Raw genomic sequence first — 16,714 nt, forward strand, 5'->3', positions numbered from 1 at the left:
TTCCCAAATTTTATTTAATGTCTTTCATATATTTTTCATTTTAAGGATATGGTTAAGATTTTAAAATAAAATAACTATTTCAAAATAACTATTTTAATATTTTAAAGGTTTTCTTTAAATTTGTCCTTGTTTTCTAATAGTATTCAAAGCAGGAATTTTCTTTGACGTGTACAGTTATTAGAAAAGCATTACTATGTTGTTTCCTATGGGACACATTTTACAAAGATACTTATATAAGAAAGTTTTTAATGAAGAGGTAGTGTTTTTAATCCATTTAAACAATTTTTGTGTAATAGTCTAATTTCTTAGGTCTACCAACAAACTCAAATGTCTCATATTCAGTCCATCATGACTATTTAAGAAATAGTACAAAGTTTAAATTAACAAAATGCATTTAAAATTTTCTGTAATGATACTTGCAGGATAAAATTGATTCTGAAGATGAGAAGGAAATAACCTTTCTGGTAGTATACCACTTTATATAAACCAAAACTTTAAATGTACCCAATGGGAATTCCCTGGTGGTCCTGTGGTTAGGACTAGGCGCTTTCACTACCATGGCCCAGGGTCAATCCCTGGTCGGGGAACTAAGACCCCACAAGCCATGCTGCGCAGCCAAAAATAAAATAAATAAATGTACCCAAATTCTTCTGGTGAATAATCTTGATTTTAGTAAGAGTAATAAAATTTAGGTCAACCACCAAGCAAAGTATAAATGTATTACTGATCATATATAAAGATGTTAGTGATTTACTGGCTTGAGTCTTTTTTTTTTTTTTTAAACACTAGATTTGCGTTTAGGTTCTTGTACAAATGACCCACAGGTTTGAACTGTGCAGTTTCACTTACATGAAGATTTTTTTTCAATGAATAGGTTCTATAGTACTACCTGATCCATGGTTGGTTGAATCCACGGATGCAGAATTATTATTACATAGGGCCTATTATTACATAGGGCCAACTCTAAAGTTACACATGAGTTTTTGACTGTGCTGGGGGTTGGCAACCCTAACCCACACATTGTTCAAGGGTCAACTGTACTGTCACCCAATCCCCTTGTTAGCGGCTGGATATATTTTATGAGTGGAAACTAACCAGAATAACAGATAGAGGCTGATGCCAAACTGTCCCATATCAATATTAAACCCAGGAATGTGGTATCTTGACCACTTGATTGCATTATCTTGTCACTTGAGTGAATTATTTAGTAGCCTGATGTCCTGAAAATCAGTAATCATATGCGAAACGGTCTGTGCTGCTCTAAATTAGGGTTTGCTTAAGATTCAAAAGTGGGTAAGTAAAATAGATCAGTAGAAAAAAGTCCAACAGAAGGGTCCCAGCATGTGGAGAAACTTGGTCCATCAAGGGCTCCTGAGACAAACCATACACTTAACAGTACCTGAGATTGGTCCTCATGACCAGACACAGTAGGAAAGAGGAAAACCCAGAAATGTGTTATTCATCAGTCTGCCCTCTGGTCTAACAAGTGATAGACAATTCTTCATTGAACTACTGCTATTCCAAACATCTTGAGGAGGTAAAATATTTTTTTTTAAATAATCAATAGGTTCCAGTACAAGATGACTCCCAAACTCACCTCCTCCCATGGACAAATTGAATATACAGCTGCATACAGAACAATTCCCTCTGAAAGAAATCTAGAATCTAGCTTAGCAACTCTTACACATCAGGTGAATGAGAAAAAACCCACACTGGAATGGGTAGGAGAGGCTGAGACGCTATCTCACCATAAACCCCACCTGGCACAATGACACGACCAAGAGGGAACTCAGGACTACCAGTTCCTCCCTGAGGATCAAAAGGTTCAGACCCCACAGCTGGTGCTCCAACTTTTAAGACTTGGACCCAAGAGATGGGCCCCCAAAGCATGTAGCTTTGAAAGCCAGCAGGGCTTGCCTCCCTGAGACCCACAAGGCTAGTGCAACCTGAGAAGCAGTTCCTTACAGGATTGTATGGATTCACCGTGGCTAATCCCCCAAGGCCTAGCACAGAGGGAACATACTGAAACTGCCCAGTCTTTACATGGAACAGGCCTATTTGCTTATCTTAAATGCTTTAGCCTGAACGGCAGTCTTCTACTTTAACACACTCCTAGGGAGTCACTGCATTACTACTCTACAGAGACCATGGAGGGTGGCAGGCACCATCTTTGTGTGCTCCCTCTGCCTCACACCAGATCACCAGCACCTCCAGAGAAGGAGTTTGTGCAAACATCTGGCACCCCAGCTATTATGGCTACCACCCAGGGGACATCCCTTGAACACCTGGTTCTGGTGGCCAGCAGTGCTTATGGATCCCATAGGACTGTAGCAAACAAGCAGTTCCCCACAAGCCTCAGTGCAAAGAGAGCAGACAGAAATGCCATCTCCCAGTCTTCCTCAAGAGGTGTATTTGCATACTTTAAAAGCTGCTGCCTGAGAATACAGTTTCCAATCAGCCTGCATCTAAGTGCAGAACTGAGATCCATACCCTTTGGGACACTGACAGGTCTTGGTACACTCTCCACTACTGAGAGCCACTAAGAACAAAGAAGTCTGCTTGGAAGATCACAAAGATGTGAGAGCCAAGAGCTAGGGCATGGTTAAATGATAAGGTTCATCTACACAAGACCACTCCTTCAAAACTGGGAGAGGTGGTTTTACCTAATGCATAGAAACCAACACAGAGTCAAGGAAAATGAAGAAACAGAGGACTATGTTCCAAACAAAGAACTAGATAAAACCTCAGAAAAAGACCTTAATGAAATGGAGGTAGTGATTTATCTAATAAAGTTTCAAAATATAGTCATAAAGATGTTCACTGAGGTCAGGAGAATGATGCATGAACAAAGTGAGAATTTCAATGCAGAAACTATAAGAATGTAGCAAGTAAAAATTACAGAGCTGAAGAATACAATAACTGAACTGAAAAATTCAGTAGAGGGGCCAACAGTACACTAAATGAAGTAGAAAAAGTGAAGTCAAAGACAAAACAGCGGAATTCATCCAATCAGAGCAGCGTAAAGTGAAAGAATGAAAAAGAGTAAAGATAGCTTGTAGGACACCATCAAGCAACCCAGTATTTGCATTACAGGGGTCCCAGAAAGGGCAGAAAAATTTGAAGAAAAAATGGCTATAAGCTTCCCAAACCTGGGAAAAGACACAGACACCCAGATCCAGGGAGCTCAGAGTTCTAAATGTGATGATCTAAAGAGACCCACACTAAGACAAGTTATAACTAAATTGCAAAAGACAGAATCTTAAAAGCAGCAAGAAAAAAAAAAAAACTTGTTTCATACAAGGGAACCCCCATAAGATTATAAGCAGATTTTTTAGCAGAAACTTTGCAGACCAGGAGGGAGTAGCATGGTGTATTCAACATGCTGAAAGAAACAAAAAACTGCCAACTAAGAATAGTCTACCTGGCAAAGTTGTCCTTCAGAATTGAAGAAGAGTTTTCCAGAAAAGCAAAAGCTGAAAGACTTCATCACCACTAGACATGGCTTACAACAAATGTTAAAGGGGATTCTTTAAGCTGAACTGAAATGACACTAGTTAGTAACAGGAAAACATACAAAAATATAAATCTCACTGGTAGAGGTAAATATATAATTAGATTCAGAATACTCTAATGCTGGTGAGTTAATCACTTACAAATCTAGTTACAAAGGTTAAAAGACAAGTAACAAAAATAATGAATTACAATAATTTCTTAATGGATACACGAGAAAAAATGATGTAAATTGTAACATCAAATACATAAGGGGGGAAGTAAAAGGGTAAAGTTTTTGTAGGTTACTGAAGTTAAATTGTTATAGCATAAAACAGACTGTTATATATAAAAGATTATCTATGTAAGTCTCATAGTAACCACAAAGCAAAAACCTACAGTAGAGTCACAAGAGATAAAGAGAAGAGAATCAAGCATATCATTACAGATCATCATCAATTCACAGATGAAGGCAACAAAGAAGAAGAACAAAGGAACTACAAAATAGCCAGAAAACAATTAAGAGATGGTATTAGTAAGGCCTCACCAACCTATAATTAATCTAAATGTAAATGAATTTAATCTCCAATCAAAACACATAGAATGGCTGGATGGATTAAAAAAAAAAAACCCAACTATATGCTACTGACAAGAGACTCACTTCAGCTTTAAGGACACAGATAGTCTCAAAGTGAAGGGATAGGAAAAGATTTCATGCAGATGGAAACCTAAAGAAAGCTGGGATAGCCATACTCATACCAGAGAAAATAGACTTTAGCACAAAGCAAGTAATAGTGACAAAGAAGGTCATTATATAATAATGGTGTCAGTCCAACAAGAAAATGTAACATTTGTAAATATTTATGCACCCAACATAGGAGTACCTAAATATAGAGTAATTATTAACAGATTTAAAGGGGAAAATTGACAGCAATACAATAATAGTAAAGGACTTCAATATCCCACTTTTATCAATGGATAGATCTTCCAGACAGAAAATCAATAAGGAATCATTGGACTTTTTTTTTTTAATTTTATAGCTACTTTATTTATTTATTTATTTATTTATTTTTGGCTGTGTTGGGTCTTCGGTTCATGCGAGGGCTTTCTCTAGTTGCGGCAAGTGGGGGCCACTCTTCATCGCGGTGCGGGGACCGCTCTTCATCGCGGTGCACGGGCCTTTCACTATCGCAGCCCCTCCTGTTGCGGGGCACAGGCTCCAGACGCGCAGGCTCAGTAGTTGTGGCTCACGGGCCCAGCTGCTCCGTGGCATGTGGGATCTTCCCAGACCAGGGCTCGAACCCGTGTCCCCTGCATTAGCAGGCAGATTCTCAACCACTGCGCCACCAGGGAAGCCCTCATTGGACTTTTAAACAACACGTTTGGCCAGATGGACTTAACAGACATTTACAGAACATTTCATCCAAAAGCAGAAAAATACACATTCTTTTCAAATGTACATGGAACATTATTCAGGATAGATCATATGTTAGGCCACAAAACAAGTCTTAATTTAAGAAGTTTGAAATCATATCAAGCATATCCTCTGACCACAATGGTGTGAAACTAGAACACAATTATAAAAGGAAGACTGGAAAATTTTCAGATATGCAGAGGTTAAACAATATGCTCCTGAACAGCAAATGGGTCAAAGAAGAAATCAAAAGGGAAATCAAAAAATAACTTGAGACAAATGAAAATGGAAATACAAAATACCAAAAGATATGGGATGCTGCATTTCTAAGAAGCAAACAGCAATAAAGAGCCTACCTCAAGAAACAAGAAAAGTGTCAAATAGCCTAACTTTACTCCTAGAGGAACTAGAAAAACAAGAACAAACAAAGCCCAACGGTAGTAGAAGGAAGGAAATAAATATCAGAGCAGAAATAAATGAAACAGAGACTAAAAAGTAAACAGAAAAGATCAATGAAACTAAGAGTTGGTTTCTTGGAAAGATAAAATTGACAAAACTTTAAATTGGATAAATGAGAAGAAATGGATAATTCCTAGAACATACAACGTACCAAGACTGAATTATAAAGAAATAGAAAATCTGAACAGACCCATTACTAGTAAGGAGGTTGAATTAGTAATCAGAAACTTTCCAACAAACAAAAGTCTAAGACCAGATGGCAACCTTTCTCAAACTCTTCCAAAAAATAGAAGAGGGAAATTTCCAAACTCATTATTAGGAGGCAAGCATTACCTCAATACCAAGACCAGTCAAGGAAACTATAAGAAAGGAAAATTACAGGCCAATATCCCTAATGAGCAATGATGCAAAAATCCTCAACAAATTATCATCAAACCTAATTCCAAAATACAGTGAAAGGATGAAACCCCATGATTAAGTGGGATTTATTCCAGAGGTGCAAGATGGTTCAACATCTGCAAATCATCTACTAATCACATTTTTTAAATGAAAGATAAAAATCATATGATGATCTCAATAGATGCTGGAACATCATTTGACAAAATTCAACATCTATTCATAATAAAAACTCTCAGGAAAGTAGGTATCGAAGGAATGGTACCTCAACATAATAAAGGCAATGTGTGACAAGCTAAGAGCATACTCAATGGTGAAAAGTTGAAAGCTTTTTCTCTAAGATCAAGAACATGATAAGGATGTCCACCCTTGCCACTTTTATTTAGCATAGTACTGGAAGCCCTAGCCAGAGCAATTAGGCAAGAAAAAGAAATAAATGGCGTCCAAATCTGAAGGGAAGAAGTAAAACAGTTTCTACTTGCAGATGACATGATATTATATATAGAAAACCCTGAAGACTCTACCAAAAAGCTGTTAGAACTAATAAATTAGTAAAGTTGCAGGATACAAAATGAATACACAAAAATCAGTTGCATTTCTATAAACTAATAAACTGTCAGAGAAGTTAAGAAAACAATTCCATTTACAATTGCATCAAAAAGGATATCTAGGAATAAATTTAACCAAGGAGGTCAAAGACCTGTACACTAAAAACTATAAGACATTGATGAATGAAATTGAAAAGACTCACATAAATGGAAAGACATTCCATACCCATGGATTGGAAGAATATTGTTAAGATCTCCATACTACACAAAGCAATCTGTAGGTTCAATGCAACATCTATCGAAATTACAATGGGGACTTCCCTGGTGGCACAGTGGTTAAGAATCCGCCTGCCAATGCAGGGGACACAGGTTCGATCCCTGGTCTGGGAAGATCCCATATGCCGCGGAGCAACGAAGCCTGTGCACCACTACTACTGAGCCTGCGCTCTAGAGCCCATGTGCCACAACTACTGAAGCCCACACACCTTGAGCCCGTGCTCTGCAACAAGAGAAGCCACTGCAATGAGAAGCCCGCACACTGCAACAAAGAGTAGCCCCTGCTCACTGCAACTAGAGAAAGCCCGTGCACATCAACAAAGGCCCAACACAGCCAAAAATTCCAATGGCATTTTTCACAAAACTACAACAAACGATCTTAAAATTTGTACAGAACCACAAAAGACCCCCAAATAGCCAAAGCAATCTTGAGAAAGATTATATTTCAAAGTTACAGTAATTGAAATAGTATTACTCTATTTTTGAGTAAATTTAAATTTAGACTTACCCTAACTAGTCACTAACCTTTCTTTTCTTAGTTCTGCGTTTTTTCTTTTACTTTCTATGTTGCTAAACAAGTGAAAAAAAAATGTTTAATGATTTATAAAAGTGATATGTGTATTTATATAATAAATTTTTCAGGCTTGGAATAGCAATGTTTCATATGGTTTACTATAAAAACTGAGGTTATTGCTAGATCAACTGCATTGTGATTTTTAAAACTACCTCAGCAATTCATTCTCTCCCAAAAAACAGTCACCAAAGAACACAAGACTCAATAATATGACATATCAAAAGGCCTTAATCTAAATCACTATATAAGGGGTTAGGAAAGCTAATTTAATCTGTTTTAACTATAATGATAAATTCAAAATGCAAAAAACATACCTATTTTACTACAGAGATTAAATTACTTTTAGAATTCATTTTGTTGATGTGTTTTGCATAAACTTAGAAAAAGCCTAAATGAGAAATTTTTCTACCTCCTCCCTCCGATATTTACAATTATCTTCTCTTAGGATCAAAGCCATGGCTTTCTTATATTCTGCTCTGTTTTCAGAACCCAGCACATGTATGTATAATACATACTCTAATTAACAACCAGCAGTATCATTCTACATTGTTATATTTGTTAAAATTAATTTGCCAGTAATTCAACTGTGATAAGAATTGTTGGCTAGAAGTTATACTCATATTTTTTTTATATTCTTTTATTGTTATTATTTTGAGGTGTACAACGTAATGATTCGACATTTGTATACATTGTGAAGTGATCACGGTAAATTTAGTTACCATTGAACACATGTTTAATTGACAGTGCAACCAAGGGCACTGAATCAACAAATATCAAATTTAGCATGTCCAAAACTGAACTTATATTTCTCTTTCAAATGTGTTCTTCCTTAGAATTTATACTTTGTTAAGGGAGTTATTCTAAGGGTTCAACTAAAACTTTGGAGTCATCATAATTCCCTCTTCATTGTCCCTAAGCCAACAATCAGTCATTTCATCTACATATTCTACCTCATCTTTATATCTAGATTTTGGGCTCTTCACAGATCTCTACTATATTATTTCAGCCCTTTATCATTTCTGACCTGCTATTTTACAGCAATCCTTCAGTCTCTTTGCTTACATTTAAATATAATTTTAATTTTACTCTATAGAAGTTATACTCATTTTATGCCTCAAAATTTGTAGCAGATGATCTATAAGTTTAATTAGCAGATTTTGTAATGCTTAGAGGGTATTATAATAGATATGGAAATTTTTAGAAGTTAGTAATTTTTATTGTACACTTAAGGTAGCTTTACTTATCAAGAAAGCACCTAGTCCTTTGAAAGGAACTTTCTCAAAGAATTTTTATGACTTCATAATTTCTTTTTTCTCCATTCAGTACCTATGACAGACTTCCCCTGAAAGATCTTAATCAGAAATAACATCAGGCACCAGTAGATGGCAGTGAAAAATAAGCAGAGACGTAGAAGGTATTTCATTACTCAGAAAATGCTGTTTCTACTTCAGTACTGAATGAGAATTCACACAGCCCAGTTTGCCTTTGTTTTTCACCAAAAATCCTGAATATCAGTCACATACATTTGACTATGAGAAACTGCAGAGAAACTAACACTGTACTTTGCATCCAAAAGTTTATAATCTAGTATAGCAACTAAGACAAAGAAATACTCAAGCGTGTGAATGATACGAAAGAATAAATTTAAGACAGTCATATAGGCATATATACTACTGCAGACAAGTAAACATATATACATATATTGAGGCTCAGTGATTCCCATTCATGACAAATGCTGCCTAGATAACAGTGTACATGGATTTCTTTTAAGAAATTATAAAACATTAAACTGTACTAATAATATTTTAATTTTTTTATTCAAAGGCTCCTCAGGATTTTTGGTGTTTTAATACTGCTTTAATTAATGAAATAAGAGGTTCAGTGTTTGGGTAAAAAGAGCTGAGCCCTGGTTTAAGAAATGTGTTTCCTGGATTCTAGTTTTGGCCCAACTACTTATTAACTCCAAGTTTGGACAAACCCCTTATATCTCTGTACCCTGATCAACTCCTTTGCTCAGTGGTAAAACTATCTCTTCTTTCTACTTCATCAGGTAGTTATGTAGACAAAATGAAATAACGTGTTTAAAAAAAGAAAAAAAAACATATGCAGGCAACAGAAATCAAGAAAGTGAGAAATTTTGTAGGACAGATGACATAGTTTCTTTAAAAAAAGATAGCAAGAAAAAAATACAGACGGAAGGGTAATCTATAGATTAAAAGAGATATTAGAGTGAGGGGCTTTTGAGTTATATTAGCTAAAGGCAATGTATGGACTTTATTAAGATTTTGATTTGAACAAACAGACTGCAAAAAATTTTATGAAACAGTTGGGGATATTTAGAACACTAAGTGTATATTTGATATTAAACAAGTATTCAATGAAGGGGAATTTTTTTCAGGTATGTTAATGGTATCAACAAAATGAAATGTCTGGGATTTGCTTGAAAGTAATTCAGTGACTAGGATGTGGGGGAAAACGAAATAAAACATAACCAAAAAAGGGAAAAAATAATAATCTAGGGGCTGGAAGTGGTTGTTAATGAAATAAGACTGTGATATCTTATTAACTATTGGAGCTGAATAAAATGGACAAATTAGGGTTTGGTATAGTATTCAACTTTTTCTATTTGAAAATTTCCAGAATAAAGTTTTTAAATAACTAAGTTTAATTTTTAAAAAGCAACATATTGCCTTTATAACGAAGATATTACCGAACTTTTATGCAGAACACCAAATGACAAATTTGTAATCATCTCTTTGCCAGATATAAATCCATTTGCTGAATTAGGAAAGGTAGGAAAATTACTACAGGATAAAGATGGAATTGGTTGGCACTAAGTAGGACTATTTTGGAAGAGAATATGTGCAATTCATTTTCCTTTCATTCCTCCCTCCCAGCTTGGAACCTGAGAGACATTTCACTGTTTAGAGCCTGTGTAATTGGCCCAAGCTGTCAGAATGCTTGAAAATTATGATGCTGTTTCCTCACTCATGTCATAAGACTGAATTCTCAGCCAGAAAGAATTGACTAGAGATTGTCTAGTCGAACCAGACTAATAAAACTAAAGACTGATGGTACACAGAAGTCTCACCATCTTCTGCAAGGGTGACCTGAGGGGCAGGGTACATCATCTCCCTAAAGTGACCTTCTCTGCTGTTCCTAAGGGCCATTCCTTGCCTGGCAGGGCCTAGCCCATGCCCTTGGTGGATACCACAGCTTTGAATTGCCAGCCGTCAGTGCCTGCTACTCTCAGGGATGCTCTTTCCTGAACTGAATCTTTCCGGCCCTGGATCAATTGATCTCTTTCGCTCTCTGCAGCCCAACAGTTTGCTGTTATTCTCTCAGTACTGCTTCTATACAAAAACTTGTGTGTATGAGAAACTAGACTTTTCCCCTATAAACAGCACTTTAAGAGAGTTTTGTGCATTGTGCAGCATCTATTCGAAAAGACGATTCTGAACACCTTTGAATAATATTATTCATTTCAGAAACATGGTATACAGTAAATTGTTGTATAATTAATGTATGAAATGGACTCACATGGATTCTAGTCTGGGATATATTCAATACAACCCCCGTCCCTTCAACTCCTTCCTTCTGTGTTCTAAGGCAGAGCACAGGCTTCCGCTTGGCTTCGGATGTGCTTCCATAGTCCTCGGAGTCACAGTTTTTCTTACCCTTGCCCTGTCTTCTTGAGTAGCGCCCATCATTCCTTCTGATGTTACATGAATTTAGTTCTCGAGGGAACCTAGGAGCAACTCTCAAGATTCTTTGCATGTCCCAGCCATGAGATACACATGCACACATACAAATTGGGTCCAGAAACATTCTTAGGTAAGCCATCATGCCCCAAGATGGAGGCACAAATTCAGTCCTACTGAGTCTAGTAGCTTTTAAAAAGGAGATTCCCTTGGTTTGAGAGGAGAAAATTGGGAAGGATTCAAGCACCTACATTTTTGCTGTAATATTATTTTCAGATTTCACAACAGTCTATGAATAATTATTTTTAAAGACTGTGAAGAGAAAGTGCTGCTCACATCAGGAGGTGAAAACTCCAGTGGAAGTAGTGGGGATTAAAGGGGTCAGAATGCGTAGGATCTCTGCAACAGAGACCAGTGATTTGGAAGTCTGTTTGAAGGAATTAGTGATAGTGGTAATTTGATAATGATCACCTGTTTCCTCTTGCAATACAAAAGATTAAACTGGGGTGGTACTTAATAGGTAATACTAACATGGTAAAGTTCAATTTGAAACAAAATTATCTCCAAAAATCTCTTATGCATTGAAAAAAATATTGGCTGGGATCAGCTAAGGAACAGATTCACCTAAGTACAGTCTTAGTGTTTCCTACAACCGCAGTCCTATATCCAAATCAGTTGCAGCCCCACTGGTCACATGAACACCAGAGGGGATGATCCATAGTCACCGTGTTACCACTTTCCGTATTCAGTCCAGCTCCAGCAAGGGAAACATCACCCACTAGTTTGGGGGGCTTCTGCTTCTTAAGGCTCTAGAAATTGGGAAAGGAAATATCTGCTTTATCTACTGTTGACCTGGTGTTTTGATTTCCAAATAGTTTACAAGTTCTGCTGTTCAAGAAGTTCAGGCAAACCTATGAACTACTACCAAACAGTCCGTGAGTTAGAACAAAAATGTGCTTGTCAAAGCAACAGACTCTAGATTTATGTCTTTCTATGCAAGACCACTACTGAAGGCCTACATGCTTGGTCTTGCCAATTGAAAAGTCAAAGAAATCTAATTTAGTCTAAATGGGTATAGGAATGAAGGTAGTCACTTGAGATTTAATAGGCAAAGATTATCTTAGGAGTTAGATGCCTCTTAGTTGAACTAATGATTAGTAGAAAACTAAGACATACTCCTTCACTATAATCTCAGGTGTAAGTGTAACAAATATTTTAAAGGGCCACTATTTAGCGAACATGAGAGAAAACTAGAGTAAAAATAAGAAAGGATAAATAAGAAGTATTAAAAGTTGAAAATTACCTAGAAAGTAAGGATGGAGAGTTGAAATATTACCTCAGAAGGAAAAACGTTAGCAATGGGTAGTAGTTCTAAGTTCTCCTCCTTTTAGAGATTGTTTAATGCTGCTATGAACATGGGTGTACAAATATCTCTGACACTCTGCTTTCAGTTCTTTTGGATATTTACCTAGAAGTGGAATTTCTGGATCATATGGTAATTCTATTTTTAATTTTTTGAGGAATTCTATAATGTTTTCCATAGTGGCTGCACCATTTTACATTCCCATCAACAGTTCACAGGGTTCGAATTTCTCTAACTCCTCACCAACCCTTGCTATTTTCTCTTTGATAATAGCCATCCTAATGAATGTGAGGTGATACCTTTTGGTTTTGATTTGCGCTTTGAGTTTTTTAATTATTACATTTTCCATACAAAAATATTTTGTGGAAGTTGGCTAATTTATATTTTCATACTTCATTTCATAGTATTTTCCCACCTGGATTCATCCTTCAAACTCAAACTCTGTCTTCCTCTATGAAGCTTTTGCTGACTTCTTTACTCCACATTGATTTCTAAATTTCTAAAAATATCTCACTCTCTACCACATAATTTAGCATTTGTTTATAAGAAAGCATAAGCTTTTATTCAGCACTGTACTATTCTCCAATTATGCTATATGCTGTCTTCCAAAGTAGATTGTTAGATCTTCAGGAGCAAAAGAAATTTGTTTTTTACTTATGACCCTCAAGAGTCACTAACGTACTTTAGGGGGCTAAATGCTTGGTATTCATTTAGTTTGCATGACTTTCTACATGTGAAATTTGAGAAGTTTGTAAAGTAAGTATTTTAGCCTTATAGAACTGAACAATACTTAGATGTATTTAAATCTGCTATATAAAATGTCAAATGTATAAACAACAAGGTCCTATTGTGTAGCACAGGGAACTATATTCAATATCCTGTAACAAACCATAATGGAAAAGTATATGAAAAAGAATACACACACACACACAAACACAAATATATATCTGAACCACTTTGCTCTACACCAGAAACTAACACAACATGTAAATCAACTATACTTCAGTAAAAAATAAAATAAAATAAAATGTCAAATGTAAAAGCCATTATCTAATGAAGCATGGTTTCCCTTTTTTTAAAAGTAAATTACAACAATATAATCATGCCTTCTAGCACCAAGAATCAAATGACTTTAGTTGCTCAATATATCAATTATGTAATAACCTTAGCTGCTTAATATATCAGTTATATTGCCTGCTATGCTGAGTTGTTTTTTACATTGCCTTTGCTTTATTCTCTATCTTACTTCTTCCAAGTAACTGTATCCCTTCTCCCCTTCTGTCCAACTATCCTTAGTCTTTCTCTCTTGTTCACTATTTAAATTTTATGACTATTTTTTATTACTTTTAAATTTTATTACTATTTTCAAGTAAATATTTTTTAATATTCTTCATTTGGGATAAAATGTACACTACATAAATTCAGTGGATAAATACCCACACACAGATCTACCCTACATGAAATGTGTTCCCTCAGAAGTGGGCCAATTCATCCATTATGGGATCAAGCCATAAAAACTGAATCCAAGCAGTAATTCTCAATTTAAAAAAAGGAAGTCTAGAGCCTCATTTTCAGTCCTCCTTAATCATAACTAGTTGGCAACAAACGTTGGCATTTCTTGGTGGGAATAAGCCTTAACATAAAAACTCCTCACAGTCTCAAGAGTTAGAATTTAAGGGAGAAATGTATTCAGGTGGCCATTTATACACAGTATTTTTAAATACCATTTTGGCCAAATGAATATCAAGTGAGTTGCTGTCAAGTGAAATTTTAAAAGCACATAAATATCTTGAACTTTAAAAGTTCAGCCCGGGGACTTCCCTGGTGGTCCAGTGGTAAGGAATCCACCTTACAATGCAGGGGACGTGGGTTCCATCCCTGATGGGGGAACTAGGATCCCACATGCCGCAGGGCAGCTAAGCCCGCACACCACAACTACTGAGCTCACGTACCTCAACTAGAGAGCCCATGTGCCGCAAACTACAGAGCCCACATGCCCTGGAGCCTGCGTGCCACAACTAGAGAAGAGAAAACCTATACAACACAGCTAGAGAGAAGCCCATGCTCCACAACAAAACATCCCGCATGCCTCAACGAAGATCCCACATGCCACAACTAAGACCAGACGCAGCCAAAAATAAATAAAATTTTTTTAAAAAAATGGTGTGATGAATTGGGAGATTGGGATTGACATGTATACACTGATGTGTATAAAATGGGTGACTAATAAGAACCTGCTGTATAAAAAAAAATAAATTAAATTTAAAAACTAAAAAAAAAAAAATTTCAGCCCAGCTAGAGGTCATTATGTGTCCTGACACTATGCAGGGGAAAATAGACTTGTCCATGATGATTATATAGCTATTAACAGAATATTGGCCCAAACTGCTCCAATTCCATGTCTCATCTTGAAGATACTCTTCAAAATGGCCTCTTCTGTGAAATTTTCCTTGACATGTGAAACCTGGCTCCCTTAATGACTACTATATTCTGCCTCTCACTTCTTTTCTGCTTAATAAATCCGACATCCAGGCATACATATTATACACAGTGTTTTGAGACACTCAAATATAATGTGGATAAGACACTTCAAAAACAGGAATATAGTCATTATAAGATGCAATAAGACTTCTAGTCAGAATTTATAGAATCATGTTTTAATTAATTGCAACGTGGGTATAAAATAGATGTTTAAAAGTCAAAAGTGCATCTCACATTTCAACAATGGATGTTTAAAGTGTTTGTAAATTATATTTTGCATTTGACTAAGTACTGAAAATGTGAATTTTAAATTAAATTCTAAACAGTATTCTAGAGAATCAGAAAATTGGATTCTAACACTCACTGTGTAAGTTTAGGCCTGTCCACTTATCTGTTTTCTTGATCTAGACTGCATGAACCTTGAAGGCTAGGACTGTATCAGCATTCAACACATTTTTGGAGAACAAATGAATGAAAGAAAAAATGGGTATGCAAGTCCACTTATAAGCAATTCTCACAAATGTATATAAACCATCAATGAACAATTGTTCTTTAAACTCTATGCTGTGATCTTTCAGTTTTCATTAGAATTAACTGCATCAGCTGAAGTATGCGTTTTATTGAATTAACTAAGTTTACACTACTGTAGCTGGTTATCTTCGTGAGAGGGGTTTGAGGGTATGGAACAGGATAATATTTTGAAGTCCAAAAATAATGTAAAAGACATATTCTTTTTTTCCCCCAAAGTGTTTCATTAAAGCTGTTACCAACCCTGGTAGAATTGGTTGGTTTCTTTTACAGCTTCATGTTTGGTCCCTCAAATTAATGTCCAAAAAAAGTTCCATCCATGGACTTGGTGTTTAACATATCCCATTTTTTGAAAGAACAACTCTTTGCACCCCACAAACTACAGAGCTATTGACTTATACCAGTCCATCTGAAATGCAAGCCAGTTTCTTTCTTGATAAATTGCAAGACTGTAATCTCTAAGTGAGTACAGGTTAGGTTCAACTCTTCCACTCATGGAACACTGTGATCCTCTTTGTCATCCTTCCTTTGGCCTGCCTGAATAGGAATCATTTATGAGCTAGCTGTATGAGTTCAACATAACCAATATCATTCAACAAAAATTTATTGAGCACTTATAAGGTACAAGGCTTTGTTCTAGGCATTTAAGATAACAAAGTAAATTTCTTCATCTCATGAAGATTTGATTCTCTCAGTGAGAGATAGACAATAAACACTTAGCAAAAGTAAATGTTATAGTATGTTACAAGTATGTTATAGAATAGAGAAAAAGGTAGAACAAGGTAAGAGGGATTGAGAGTACAGGGGCAGCAGCAGGAGGGTTGCAGTATTAAATAAGATAGGCAGGGAGAGTCTGCCTTTGAAGGAGACTATCTGTGGGTGGAGCATATCAGTAGTGAGAATAGCTAAAGAGCAGGCTGCAACACATGCTAGGCAAGTTCAAGGAACAGTAGGGAGGCTACTGTGGCTGGAGAGGAGTAAGCTACTGGAGAGTAGTAAGGTTTGAGGAGAAACTGAGAATTAGGAGCCAGACCATAGAGGGCCTTGCAGGTCATTATAAGCACTTTAACTTTTACTCAGCATGAAACTGTTAAATTCCAGAACCAAACAGAAGGCCCTAAAAACTTCCAGACAAGAAACACACATACACATACACAAAAACACACACACTAAGTTACCTACAGAAGAACAAGCACCAGACTGTAATTGGAACTCTGGATATGTTGGAAAACTGTGAAGGAAAGACTTGCAAGTTCTGAGAGGAAGATATTTTTAACCTAGGCTTCTATACACACCTACACAGACACAAATAGCAGGCAAGTAATAAAGATGTTTTCTCGGGAATTCCTTGGTTAGGACTCCATGCTTCAGGGAGTTCGATCCCTGGTCAGGGAACTAAGATCCTGCGAGTCATGTGGCGTGGCCAAAAAGAAAAAAAATGTTTGCTTAAAAAAAAAATTTTTTTCTCTTAGGCAGTTAGCTGAT

Source organism: Balaenoptera acutorostrata, chromosome 8 (genome assembly GCF_949987535.1).
Source record: "Balaenoptera acutorostrata chromosome 8, mBalAcu1.1, whole genome shotgun sequence".
NCBI lineage: Eukaryota > Metazoa > Chordata > Mammalia > Artiodactyla > Balaenopteridae > Balaenoptera > Balaenoptera acutorostrata.